General features: G+C 44.1%; 1 protein-coding gene and 1 long non-coding RNA gene across 9 annotated transcripts in view; both read right to left on the reverse strand.

The window, feature by feature from the left end:
* SRCIN1 (SRC kinase signaling inhibitor 1) overlaps positions 1–13,696 on the reverse strand; it is a 375,505-nt gene that overhangs the window by 285,548 nt on the left and 76,261 nt on the right. The gene's annotated exons all lie outside the window — the stretch shown is intronic.
* LOC146007063 (uncharacterized) lies at positions 7,863–9,059 on the reverse strand. The gene is made up of 2 exons (XR_014444227.1): positions 8,978–9,059; positions 7,863–8,040 (listed from the first exon to the last, which is right to left on the reverse strand). It is a non-coding gene; the product is annotated as an uncharacterized LOC146007063 (long non-coding RNA).

Consider the following 13,696-nt stretch of genomic DNA (forward strand, 5'->3'; position numbering starts at 1 on the left):
TAGGTGACCCAGTATATGCCGGGTCAGTTAAAGTATTATAGATAGACCAAATGTATATAAATAATAATAATAATAATAAAAAAAAAAATATATATATATATATATATATATATATACATACAGGGGCATCAACATCATTGTAGACCCCTGGGCATAGCAATGCATTGGGGCTCTTACCGATCCTCCAGCGGTAAGGGTGGGGGAAGCTTTGCCCCGGGTGGTAGGGGGTATTATATCAACTGCTCAGCATGTAGGGCCTGGATCAGTAATTTCCACTAATTACACTTTTACTGCACAGATGGTGGGAGATGGGTGGGAGAAGGGGGCATTGGGCTGAATGAAGGGGCCCTGATACATAACTTCCAGGGTGGTAGAGGATGTTTAATACGCAGAGGAGTGGTGTATAGTGGAGTGGGCTTATTATTTATAATTTTCTGGTGGGAGGACAGCTTGCTTGACTGCAGATATCTCCAGTTCCCAGAAATAGATTTCTTAGATTTTAATGGAATTAAAAACTAGAGAATCCCACCTACCAAATTGTATTGGGGACTAGAGGATCAGAGTTCAGGAGGCAGAGCAATCTGCCAACGAGAATATAAAACTACATACCAGGTGTGTGGAGCTGGAGCAGTAGCCAGCTGCTGGAAGGCTGATATCTCTGGTTCTGGGAACAGTAGAGACAAGGTACTAGTGTCCCTCAAAGGAAAAACTCTAAGTCAGACAGAACCTGAAATATCAGACTGGGAAAAGCAATTAATAGGCTTGGATGGGGACCACTGCTTTGAAGTCAGATATCTCCGGTTCCCAAGGGCCGATTTTTAAAATTCTTATACCCATGGAAAGAGGGGGCCCTCAGCTTTCAGACTAGGGTCCTTAGACTCCTGGGGGGGGGGGTTTCTGGGTACTCAGAAACCCCCCCTGCGTGTGCTACTGGGCTTACCTTACCCGCTTCAAACATCACGGGTTAAATCCAGAACCGGCACAGCTACAACAGATCACGGCTTTCCTCCATCATAAGCTGCCCTGGCTGCCTAATTACCAGCGCATCTATTAAACTGGATACTACATATATTAGGTGAGCCTATTACCATCTTTTTTGCTCCCTAACAACATCACCTTGGCATATGTACTACTAATGCGTGCCCGGCCCCTAACTGCCTCCAAAAGTTACTTGCGTGTTCATTACATGCTAAAAGGACTGGCTCATTTTTATTATTGGTAGTCCACCATTTCCCATTACTTATAACTGTGTGGAACACGAACTGTTATGCATAAAGCCTTATATTATCAATACCCAGTGCTATTTTTCAGCAGGAACCAGCAGGAACTCAGTTCCTGAACCTCTACTTAAATATGACATCATCAGGAACTGAAAATGTACTTTTTATAAGATAAGTTTTATTTTAAAGTCACCTGTGAGTGCCTTTGTTTCTAAATACAATATATACATCTATCTCTCCCTCCCTCTCTCTATTATATATGTTTTTTTTATTTAATTGATCCACCCGCAGACCTGGAGTTCCTGGACCTATTTTTCCAGAAAAATAGTACTGTCAATACCTATAATATTTCTGACCTCATACCCAGAATACCATATTCTGTTTTTCTCAATATATTATGATGCACCTTTTTTTATTAAATTTTTATTGTTGTATTGTATTAATAATAATCATTGTTATTATTATGTATGTGATTGATTAATTATCCCCCTTTTTACCTTTATAAAGAATTTGATATAAATCCAAGCAGTGTGTCCAAATCTTATTCACTCAGCAGATACATTTATTTCAATTAGCAGCGCTCAGTATGATTAGGGTGCCTATACAATCATAAATCGGGGCCATTGGCCCATTTAACATTGTTCCCTATGTAAAATCGTGTCGGTCGCATTGCATGCCATTATAATGGCATGAGATGGACGCGATCAATGCGATTTTGTAATAGCCGGCTAATTTAACATTGTTCCCTATGTAAAATTGCGATGGACGCGATCAGCGCGATTTTCTCATTGCCGGCAATAAAGGCTAAAAATAGCCAAATATCGCGTTGGTCGTGTCCATCGCATACCTTAAGTTACCTTAACTTGAGGTATGCGATCACCCACGATGGGTGCCGTGCTAGGAAACAAGTACCGATGGCACCAAGATGCACTTTGAGAAGAAGGCAAAATTCTACTGGAAAACCTGGGGTCCTGGCATTCATCTGGATGGTACTTTGACATGTACCACATTACTGTAGACCAAGCACACTCTATGGTAACGGTATTCACTTATATTTATAAAAACTATACAAAATATAATTTCCTTCCACCTCTTTGCAGGACTTTACAGTCCGGCAAGAAGCACAGCCAGCACTGGGAGGAGGAATCACCTATGACTCTCTGGGGCAGATGTATTAAGCCTTAACAAGAGATAAATCCAAGGGTGATAAGGAGAGATAAACGTCCAGCCAATCAGCTCCTTACTGCCTTTTTTCAAACACAGGCTGTAACATGGCAGTTAGCAGGTGATTGGCTGGACATTTATCTCTCCTTATCACCCTTGGATTTATCTCTTGTTAAAGCTTGGATTTATCCCACTGTTGGTTGGGAGAGGAGCATGGTGAGGCAAAAGAGGTTGCCATGGCAACCAAGGTGCTTGAGCCTGGCCACTGCTGGAAGATTAGCTTCTCTGTCATTGGTTGCATCATATGTGACTGTGTCAGGGAAAGCCCAGCTTGTGACCACATAAGGCAAGTGTTAAAGTTTTGTGTGAGTATAAATGCCCCAATATTTGTACTGCAGCCACTTAACGGTGTCTTTATATGATAACTTTATGCCTGGATGCCAGGGTACTGTGGCTTCAGTAAGACAGTTGCTAGATAAAATGTGTGCACTGGATTGGTGCTTCTTTATCAGTGGAGCTGTCCCTAGCTTCCCCCCTGCCTCAGGTAAGATAAGCTCCAGGCAGTCTAGTTAGACAAGAGAAGGAGCAAAAAGCATCCTCTCAACCATCAAACAGAGCATAAATAATCCCTCAGCTTTACTGACGATTAACCCTATGTAGTCTTTTCAGTGATTTTTCTATTGGGGTTCAACTGGCACCACTGGCCCAACATTCGTGGTATCCCTCCGGCCATCTGGGTGTTTTAGGGACTACAAGTGTCATTAGCTCCTTTAGAAAACATTTGACATTACCTGATATTTATGCATTGGAAAAGCATTTATTAATAAAATGTTACACAAACTCTATTTTACATCATCATACTTCACACTACACTCGTACCCAGTACATGGACAACATTTTTTCCCAAAGAGGCTAATGATAAAATAGATGCACACTACTTGCTCCGGGTTCTGTTGCTACATTACTTGTTTCTTTTTCCATTTACTATGTACTTTATCACAATAGTTTTTGCTGCAGATTTTAATGAGTGACACTGACAATTTGCATGGATTCTGTAATGCACTGAAGTATCTTCTGGAGTGCTGCAATTTATCTGCACGAAATGGACACAGGAGTTGCCACAGGGCATATAAAATGTGAACTGTATATTTAGGTTAGCAGACCTTAATTCACATTTCGTGTTCCTCCTAGCAAACCTACGCTCATAAATATAATTGTGAAGATTTTCGGTGCCTCTTGGACAATTTTATGTTCCAGTTTTAAAACCTTAACAGGGTTGATAGGTTATAAAATGTTTACAGACTTCACTGAAAACATATGCAGTACATAGCAAATTCTAGCGAAACACCGATTAGCCGCAAGGGAGGGAAACCATTAGCCATTCCCTCAGGATTATAGATTTACATGGGACTGCATCAATTTCCAGTGACCATAGACTTGGGCCCTTATTCTGGTTTACTCGCAAAGGCAAATTCCTTCTCAAATGGACAAAACTATGTGCACTGCAGGTGTAGCAGATGTAACATGAGCAGAGAGAGTTACATTTGCGTGCGTTATTTTGTTTCTGTGCAGGGAAAATACTGACTAACTGCTTTATTTTTACACTGCAATATAGATCTCACTTGGAAGTAAAACCCCACCCAAATCTTATACCCCTTTTCCATCTGCAAGCCGGGTCGCACTCAGGATTTTGTACCTGGCTACAACCTAGGTGCGACCCAGCTTGCAAACCCATTCACACTAGAGTCCCCACCCGGCATAATGCCGGGTGGGTGACGTCAATGGCAGGTTCGGTCGGGGAGGCGCTGGGAGACGAAAGCATCTCTCAGTGCCGACTTTTGCACTGTAGTGAACGGGACCCGGGTCGCATCGACACAGTGACCCAGGTTAAACCCGTGTTCAACCCTGGTCGCTACCTGGGTAGAAATGCCGGGTCTCACGACCTAGGTTATTTCTACAGGGAGCGTTTCCACCTGCCTAAAATCCCGGGTTTGGTGCTTTCCTGTGCAAAAACCCGGGATATTAAGGCTAGTGGAAAAGGGGTATAATTCTCTCTACACATGTTACATCTGCCACCACTAGGCAGCTTTAGGCACTTGCCTAGGGCCACTGGAGGGCGGTAATGAGCTGCAGGAGCCAGGAGCAGCAGCAGCATAACAGGAACAGGAAGGGTCCCGCGGCGCCGAGGAGAACAGGAGCCAGGAGCAAAGCACCTGGGAGCATGGTGAGTGATTCTACCCCCGCCTCTTGAGCCCGCATCTCCCTCCAACACCCCCCCTCCCCTTGGAGCCTGGCGGGAGCTACGGCCGCATCTCCCGCCTTATCACTCCCCCCCATGAGCGTAGCGGCGGCCGTATCACCCCTCGGGGTGCACCCCCTCCTTGGTTTTGTCGATTTGAGAAGGAATTTGCCTTTGCAAGTGAACCAGAATAAGGGCCTTGGCCTGGCCATTTGGAAACACAGCCAAATGGACCCACCTGTAGTTGTTAAATTGGTCAGATTTTTAAAAGTACCTAATCATTGATTTTACTCCCTTCACACTGTTCACAGGCAGCAAACTGTAGCAGAACTGCGCTACTCCTTTGCAGTGAACCACTTGTGTGCTCCACAAGAAACAGTAATTAAATCTGGGATTGCTACAAAGTCAAAAGAGCTCAGAAAATTGAAATTAAATGAATGTTATCCGTTCTGAAAAACACTCATTACTGAGAACAGACTATGTTTAACTGCAGAGTAATATTATTGATCCTGATGCCTCTAAAGTGCTGATAAACCACATCACTTGGCCTTGTAAAGTCATGGTAGTTTCCTTTATCTCTTAAACTGTGTCGCAACATATATGAGGCATTTTCCAATTTAAAAAGGATTACAATTTATTAGAATTATAAATTTAAAAGCCCAACGATATATGAATAAAGAAAATGAGTCTACTATATATATATATATATATATATATATATATTATTTTTTTTTATATGTACTATTATTATTATTATTCAGCAGTTTTCCTCATAGCTACATGACAAACAAAGTTCCAAGTAGGAATTTCAAAATGTTGTTCTGCCTGCAGTCCCCACCTAAACAAATTATGCTAATGGATGCGAGTGCTCAGGCACCCATTATTTCTGGTTGCACCAATTCTCATTTTGCTAAGGCTAATATCAGAACACTATACTTTTTTGAATACTGAAACACTGCAGTATACAACCTATACATAGTATTATTGATATACATGTTAAACATACAATGTATGGACAAAAATATTCGTTCACCTAACTGTTACATTAACAGGGACAGTAGTGACATTGTATTCAAATACTTTAAAATGGAGTTGGTCCCCTTTTGCAGCTGTATACACTTCCACTCTTCTTGGAGGGCTTTCTTCAAGATGTGTGCCCATTCTATCTGTAGAGCATTTATGAAGTCAGGCACTGATGTTGGAAAAGAAGCCTGGCTCACAATCTCCTTAACAGTTCTTCCCACAAGTGCTTGATGGGGATGTGTTCAGGGCTCTGTGATGGTCAGTCAAGGTCTGACACACTAAACTCAAAAAAAAAAGTCTTCTCAGCCCTTGCTTTGTGCACTGGGGGACAGTAATGTTGAACAAAAAAGGACCTTTTTGAAACTGTTGCATTGTTCAAACTGTTGAATTGTTCAAATGCTCAAATGCTGAAAAATTAAGATTGCCCTTCACTGGAGATAAGGGGCCTAGCCTAAACCCTGATAAACAGCCCCATGCCATTATCCCTCCTCCACTAAATTTCACAGTTGGTGTAATACAGTCAGGCACGTAACGTTCTCCTGGTATCTGCGAAATCCAGACTCGCTCATCAAACTGCCAAAGAGAGAAGCGTGATTTGTCACTCCACAGTCCAGTTTCGGTTTGCTTTACACCACTCCATCTGACGCTTGACATTGGACATTGAGGTGAGGCTTTCATTTAGATGCTCGGCCATGGAAACTCATTCCATTTTTGTGCTTACATTAAGGTCAGTGGAATTTCTAAACTCTTCAGCTATGGGATCAGCAGGGCGTTGGCGACTTTTATACATAGTGGGGCAGACGTATTAAGCCTTAACAAGAGATAAATGTAAAGGGGTGTACACACAGAGCAAATTTGTGCTATTTTCTAAGCAATTTGACTAGATTGCTTAGAAAGTAAGCACAGATCTCTCCGTGTGTATGCTCCGAGAGATTAAATATCTCTTGCTAACTAAGTCAGTGCATGCAGTCAAAATCTAGTCAAATTTCTTAGCAAATGACTGCACATCTCTCTGTGTGTACAGAATAAGAGATACTGATTGCAATCTCTCATTCTGAACCATTACCCTGACTTTTTTTGCTTAAGCAAAATTGCTTAGCAAAATAGCTTAGCAAAATTGCTTAGCACAGATCTCTACGTGTGTATGCCCCTTAAGGGTGATAAGGAGAGATAAACGTCCAGCCAGCAAACCTGCCATGTTACAGGCTGTGTTTGAAAAAAGTCAGTAAGGAGCTGATTGGCTGGACGTTTATCTCTCCTTATCACATTTGAACTTATCTCTTTTTAAAGCTTAATACATCTGCCCCAATGTGCCTTAGCAGTCATTGACCTTGCTCTGTAATTTTATATGCTCTTCCGCTTCATGGCTGTTGCTCCTAAATGTTTCACTTTCTTATAATATAACTTACAGTTAACTGTGGAATATCCAACAGAGAAGAGATTGAATGTACAGTAATGTCTTATTGCAAAGGTTGCATCCTATCACAGTACCATGCTTGAAGTCACTGAGCTCTTCAGAACAACCCATTTTGTATCACAAATGTTTACAAATGGAGACTGCTTGGCTAGGTGCATGACTTTATATACATGTGGCAATGGGTCTGATTAAAACACCCAAATTCAATAATTAACAGGTGTGGACAAATACTTTTGTCCATACAGTGGCCCTTATTCTGATCGGTGCGGATATTCCCGCATTCTTACGGTGCGGTCCGCACGCCACGGTGTTTTGCCGCGTGCGGCCATCGTCCGTAGAAACGCCCACGTGTCCTCCGCATTCGGACGGACTCACTCTTTAAGAACAGGGCGTGTTTACGGACGACATACAAACCATGCGTGTGCGGGAGAAACACTCCGATTCTGCACGGTATTACTGAGTATTACAGAGTATGCTCGGAAATACCGCATCCGAACGGGAGCCAAGCGGTGCTACCGCCCGTAAGCGGAGTATTTACGCCAAACAACCCACTATTATGTCAATTCTGCAATACATCACATGACCCACTTATTCAATTACCTATCCTCATAAAAAACAGCTTATTTGGAATTGGAATCAATTAGATGCCAATATATCCTTACAAGCATGCCTAACACATCCATTGCACACATTAACCCTTACAGCAATGTAAGTGCAATGGTTTGTATTACACCCTGTGTAAAAGATTATAAACAATCTACACATATACTGTTTCAAGTGCAAATAAAACCTACAACTGTGAACTTGCATAAAGAATTTATTTTAAATCAACATTAACATAAAAAATAAAATATAAAATATAATAAATCAAAGCAGCAGATCGCGGATGTCCTGCAGGTCTGCTAGAAGGAGCCTTAAATGTTGCTCCGCTCGCAGGACGGCCCCACGCACCCCCTCATCTGCCGGTGTGGTGTCATCTGTGGGCATGTCAAAGGGGCAAAAATTAGTCATGTTATTCATGCATACATTTCACATACTGCGACATAAATTGCACAAATGCTAGGTGACATGTGTGTATATATATATATATCTATCTATGTAGAGAGATAGAGACACACATAGATAAATAGATATGACACATACATATATACATACATGCTAACTTATTTACTACATACTGTCTTTTTTGGCCTCTACCCTTTACTCTGCAGAAGACATAACAGTCATATTGTTTCTTCTCAGTCACAACCCACCCATGACTAACCAATGACAAGCATGTCATGGCCTCCGTCAATAAGAACTTGTCACAATCTGCTCAGTCTAAGTTCAGTGATGGTTCGTGGCATGGGAGTTATGCAAATGTCAGGAATGCACAGTACACATCCTCAAAATCATAATTCTGTCTAAACCAACCTACAATTCTGTGAGGGCAAAAAAACAATCTGAACTACAGGGGGTGTTTAGGTAGAGGAGGCTCCTGGGACACTGGCAACTTCTGACTCCATTCCAAGGTAGGCCGGCCCATACTCCATTTATAGCATACATCCTATAGTTTAGAAATAACATTCACCAACAATATAGATTCCACTATTTGATGGGTCATAATCAACACTTGCAGCAGGTGAATTTCATCCACAAATGATCCACTCATCCCTTTACTCCAGGATCCTGTTTAACTACTACGGTTATGTGGCAGTCAAAATGGAGCTCCAACCCATCCCACAAACCTGTGTAATTCAGAGGTGTCCGGGATGAAAGGGATGCCTTGGACACCCCATCTAACCCGTACCTGTATCTGTAGCTACCCACTTTGGGGTCTATATGAATAGTATGGGCCAAAAATTTGTTATCACCAGTGCTACATAACAAATACCAGTACAACTACTTCATTAATGATGCATTATGTTAACATACCGATCTGATGGTACTCCGGGGCCTGGCACGCCTCCTCCCCCTCGTCATCAGACTCCTCCGGGGCAACCGTGGCCTCCTCAGCCCCCTCCTCCGCCAGCTCCTCTGCCACAATAACCTCCTCCTCCAACTCCTCCTCCACCTCCTCCTCCTCCACCTCCTCCTCCTCCTCCTCCTCCTCCTCCTCCACCACCACCACCACCTCCTCCACCTCCTCCTCCGCCACCAACACCTCCTCCTCCGCAACCAACTCCGCTTCCACATCCTCCTCCACCACCTCCTCACGCACCTCCTCCTCCTCCACCACCATCTCCTCCTCCTCCACTTCCTCCTCCTCCACCCTTGCCGCCACCTCCTCCTCCGGGTCTTGGGCCTCCTTCTGGCCCAGGGCTGCCTCCGCCTCTTCACGGGCCTGTCGGGCTTGGGCTCGTGCTGTGTGGTAGAAAAAAAAATCATGGTCAATGTCGGGTCATTGGGGCACATGTATTAATCCATAACAAGACATACATGGAAGGGTGATAATGATGGCAAACGATGCAGGAAAGTAGCTCCTTACTGTTCATGGATTCCAAATTGTGACATGTAAATTATTATGTGATTGTTAGTAATTTGTTCACACATTACAACCCAGGCATTTATCAATGTGTAACACATATTAGATCTGGCACATTGTATGCATCAGAATCCTCAATGCTATGGCATTACATATAAAAGCCACATGACTGCATGTTAACCAGGAAGAAGCACACATAACAGTCTATGGACTTTTAAACCCATGGACACCCAGTTATCATGAGACACATTTTATTGTTTATATATGCTATGTTGTAAGTGCGAAATTTCATAGCTAAAATACTCACAATCAGCAATTTCGCTCCTGAGTTGCTGGAGCAGCTGGGGCTGGCGCCTGCGGAGGTCCGACCACCGCCTCTCAAGCTGCCCGAGGGACCTCCACACCCGAGTGCGGGCGTAAATTCGGCGCCCTGCCGCAGCATAGGCCCTCCGCTTATGGCGGTTTGTGATAAACGGCCCCGCACGGCCCAGCCTTGTCTCCATGACGGAGACAAGAACCCTCAGCTCCGCATGTGTGAAGGGTTCTGCCCTTCGTGTCTCCGCCATGTTGACAATGGCATCTATCAACCAATCAGGTGGTGGCATTGGTTGATCACAGTTATTTGTGTTAATAACTTTATTGTTCATCTTTACATGAACAGCGTGTCTGCGCCAACACAAATGGTGACAAATTCGCATGCCTTCAAAACAGTAGTGTTGATGTATGGCAATGAACAAATCTGATATATATAAAACACAGTGTGTATGCACTTAGCAAATCCAATGACGCCTCGCTCCGCCAAGCAACGCGTGCTATAGCTTAGCAACGCCTAGCTGTACTTAGCATTATTTACTCTATGCATCTATGTGTATGCGTACATTTATGTGTAAAAGACACATACACACACTTGCAGGTATCCTGAGACCAGCATTATACACCAGCCCTGCCTGCCTGCCTGCCTGCCTGCCTGCCTGGCTGCCTGCCTGCCTGGCTGCCTGCTCCTTGAAATGTTGAAACATGTGAATAAATTCTAATAGCATATATATATATATATATATATATATATATCTGCAAACAAATCAGACATCAACACATGAAAAAATCCCAAACACATTACAGAATAAATCAATGTACTCACCAGTCATCAGGGATAGTATCAACTACAATAATGAAGATATAACAAACACATAAGATCCCTTGAACAAGGTATAATAATTAGCACCTATATTTAACTTCCCCCAAAACTAAGCACATATGATAAATATCTCCTATTTCTTTGCCATTAGGAGGGCAGGCTGGCTAATTTTCGTGTTGTAACACTGACAACTAACACACTGTACTTATTTGAAGGGGTGATTTTTACAATAATTGGTGTGTTCTGTCAACTCGATAACATGTACCTGAAGTATCTTTGCGCCACAGAGTCCCGCAGCTGGTATCCCCTCCGGCATTCAGGGGCGCGGGATGGGCGCATGGGCGGATCTTGCGGCTCAGATGGTACCTCCCACTCATCAAAGGGTATCTCACGCCGCACAGCAATGTTGTGGAAAAATATACACAGGCCCACGATCCTCGACACCATTTCAGGCGCATATTGTAAGTCACCACCAGTGCGGTGGAGCACTCTAAATCTACCTTTTAAAAGGCCAATTGAGCGCTCCACCACTTGCCTGGTGGCAACATGCGCCCGATTGAATGCCTCCTGTGGGCCCGGTGCTGGGTAGCTGTACGGCGTAAGTAGCCAGGGCGTACATGGGTAACCGGAGTCACCCAGAACCCACGCATCACGGCCTTCCAGCTCTTGGAGTCTTTGCCATATCCCGGTTTGTCGGATGACATGAGAGTCATGGGCACTTCCGGGAAACTTCGAGTTGAAGGCGAGAATCTCCATGGATGGGCCACATACCACCATCACGTTCAGTGAGTGGAACAATTTGCGGTTCCTATATATCTTCTCACTTCGAGATGGAGGCACAAATGGTACATGGGTGCCATCCACAGCCCCTATCACATTAGGGAAGCCAGCAATTTGATGGAAGGCCTGCTGGCTTCTGCGCAGGGTCTCGGTGGCAAATGTCATGGCCATGAAGTGCCCCTTGCGCCTGAACATGGCCGACGTCACACGCCTCAGGATTCGGCAGAAGGCCGGCTGAGATATTCCAGCAAGAACTGCCACTACTTGTTGGAATGATCCTGAGGCGCAGAAATGCAACACCGCCAGCAGCTGTGTGTGAGGCGGAATTGCTGTCGTGATCCCGTGTAGAGGTTCCAGATCGCTCTGAATTAAGGTGAGCAGATCCAGAATTACATGTGGCGGTAACCGGTACCTAGTAAGTACCTCATCATCGGGCATAGCAAACAGAGTCACCCGTGTGCGATAGATTCTAGCACGTCCTGGCCTCCTTGGCCGACGAGTGGGGAGAGCCGCAAGTGCCCTTAGCCTCCTCTCCATGTAGCGCATAATAGCTTCAGCAACCTATAAAGAAATGAACATAAATACTGATGCACCTATGCACATAATGGCCATATCCCACTACAAATAGATTTGTAGCCTTCAATACGTACAATAGATGGCCGCCCCGTGAAATCCCGCAGATCCATTTGACTCTCTAATGATGACACAATAATATGAACTCAATACACACCGTCCAAAACACACAGATAAAGGTGTCAGCATTTTTTGCCGACATCATGTACTATGACACATTTCATCTATTGCTGGGACATGTTGTCCTGCAATAGATGAACCCACACAGGTTGAAGACCTGTGAGTGAAATAGTGAACATGTGACATGTTGCAATAATGATACACCACTTTGCTGGCCCAACAATCTGTAGTCAGTGAGGCAATGGTGCATACATTCATACACTTACATTGTTAATGGATATCATATCTACAAGGAGCATGGAAGAGCTTACCTTAGACCCTGACAAGTCCAGATCTGGAGACAAATGATTCTAGCAGGAAGTCACTATTTATAGGGCTCTCACATGTGTGGTCTATAACAGTAGAGATGAGTATTGCATGACTTGTGGGCTGGATTCTCTAAGGGATTGGGCTACTTTTAGCTTGCACTAAAACGCCACAATACCACAGTAGTCATGAATGAAATGTCATGTCATGCTAGCAAATAGCATGTGTATTGTGCAATAGTCACAGGTGTATCAGAAGATTCTATGCAATGTTAGCATTGGTGACCAGTATTTCATGTAGAACTTTCGCCAGGTTTTACACAATGGAATTTCCGCCACCGTATGCGGCGCGAAAAAACAGCGACGTACGCTCACGCACGGAACGCAGCTGCCGCTGATGTCCGCCAAACAGATTACACAAACAGTATATAAAGGTGTATTAGAAGGTGACAATGTTGTTGCTAACATGTCTGGATCCCAACCAGAGGTGGACCCAGTGCTGCAGCAACTATTTGACCAGATGGACTCCAGCACCACCTATGTGCCACTGCACATGCGGGCAGTGGGTAATGAGGAGGCTGCTGCCCCTTCTACAGCAGGGGAACCTGCACCTGACCATTCTACAGCAGGGCAACCTACACCTGGCCCTTCTGCAGCAGGCCAACCTGCAGCTGGCTCATATCCACCATCAGCAGAATTGTTTGGAACACAACAGGGGACTTCACAAGGTAGTACCATGGCCAGCACTTCAAGTGCAGCGACTGGTGCCAGGGGGCGTGGCCAGGGACGTGGCAAGGGGCGAGCCAGTGCAACAGCGGAACCACCCAAAAAAAATAAGGCATATGAAGCACAGGAGCTGGCCATCCTGGTTCCCCGAGCACGTGATTGGATAGAGTGTCCATCCGAGAAGCTGACACACACACGCAGATGGAAGATTTGGGAACAGATAACGGCAGAGATTAATGAAGTAGCGCCACAAGTTCGTGAGACGGACCATGTGAAGAAGAGGCAAGTTGTTTTGTGATACATGTGGCCAGTAATAGCCAAGTAATGATTGAATTGATGCTTAGATGCATTTAGCAAATGGGCCGTGAGGTTGTTACGATACACATACATTATTGCCATGTTATTTCGTTGAGAGTTAGAGTAGGGTGATTGTGAATGTGTATTGTAACGGTTGATATCATAGTTGCATGTAATATTATATATGGGACATTAATCACATGTTGTAATATGTAGCACAGAGCAATGGCTGC

The sequence above is a fragment of the Crinia signifera genome, chromosome 6 (assembly GCF_055691185.1).
Source record: "Crinia signifera chromosome 6, ASM5569118v1, whole genome shotgun sequence".
In the NCBI taxonomy this organism is placed as follows: Eukaryota; Metazoa; Chordata; class Amphibia; order Anura; family Myobatrachidae; genus Crinia; species Crinia signifera.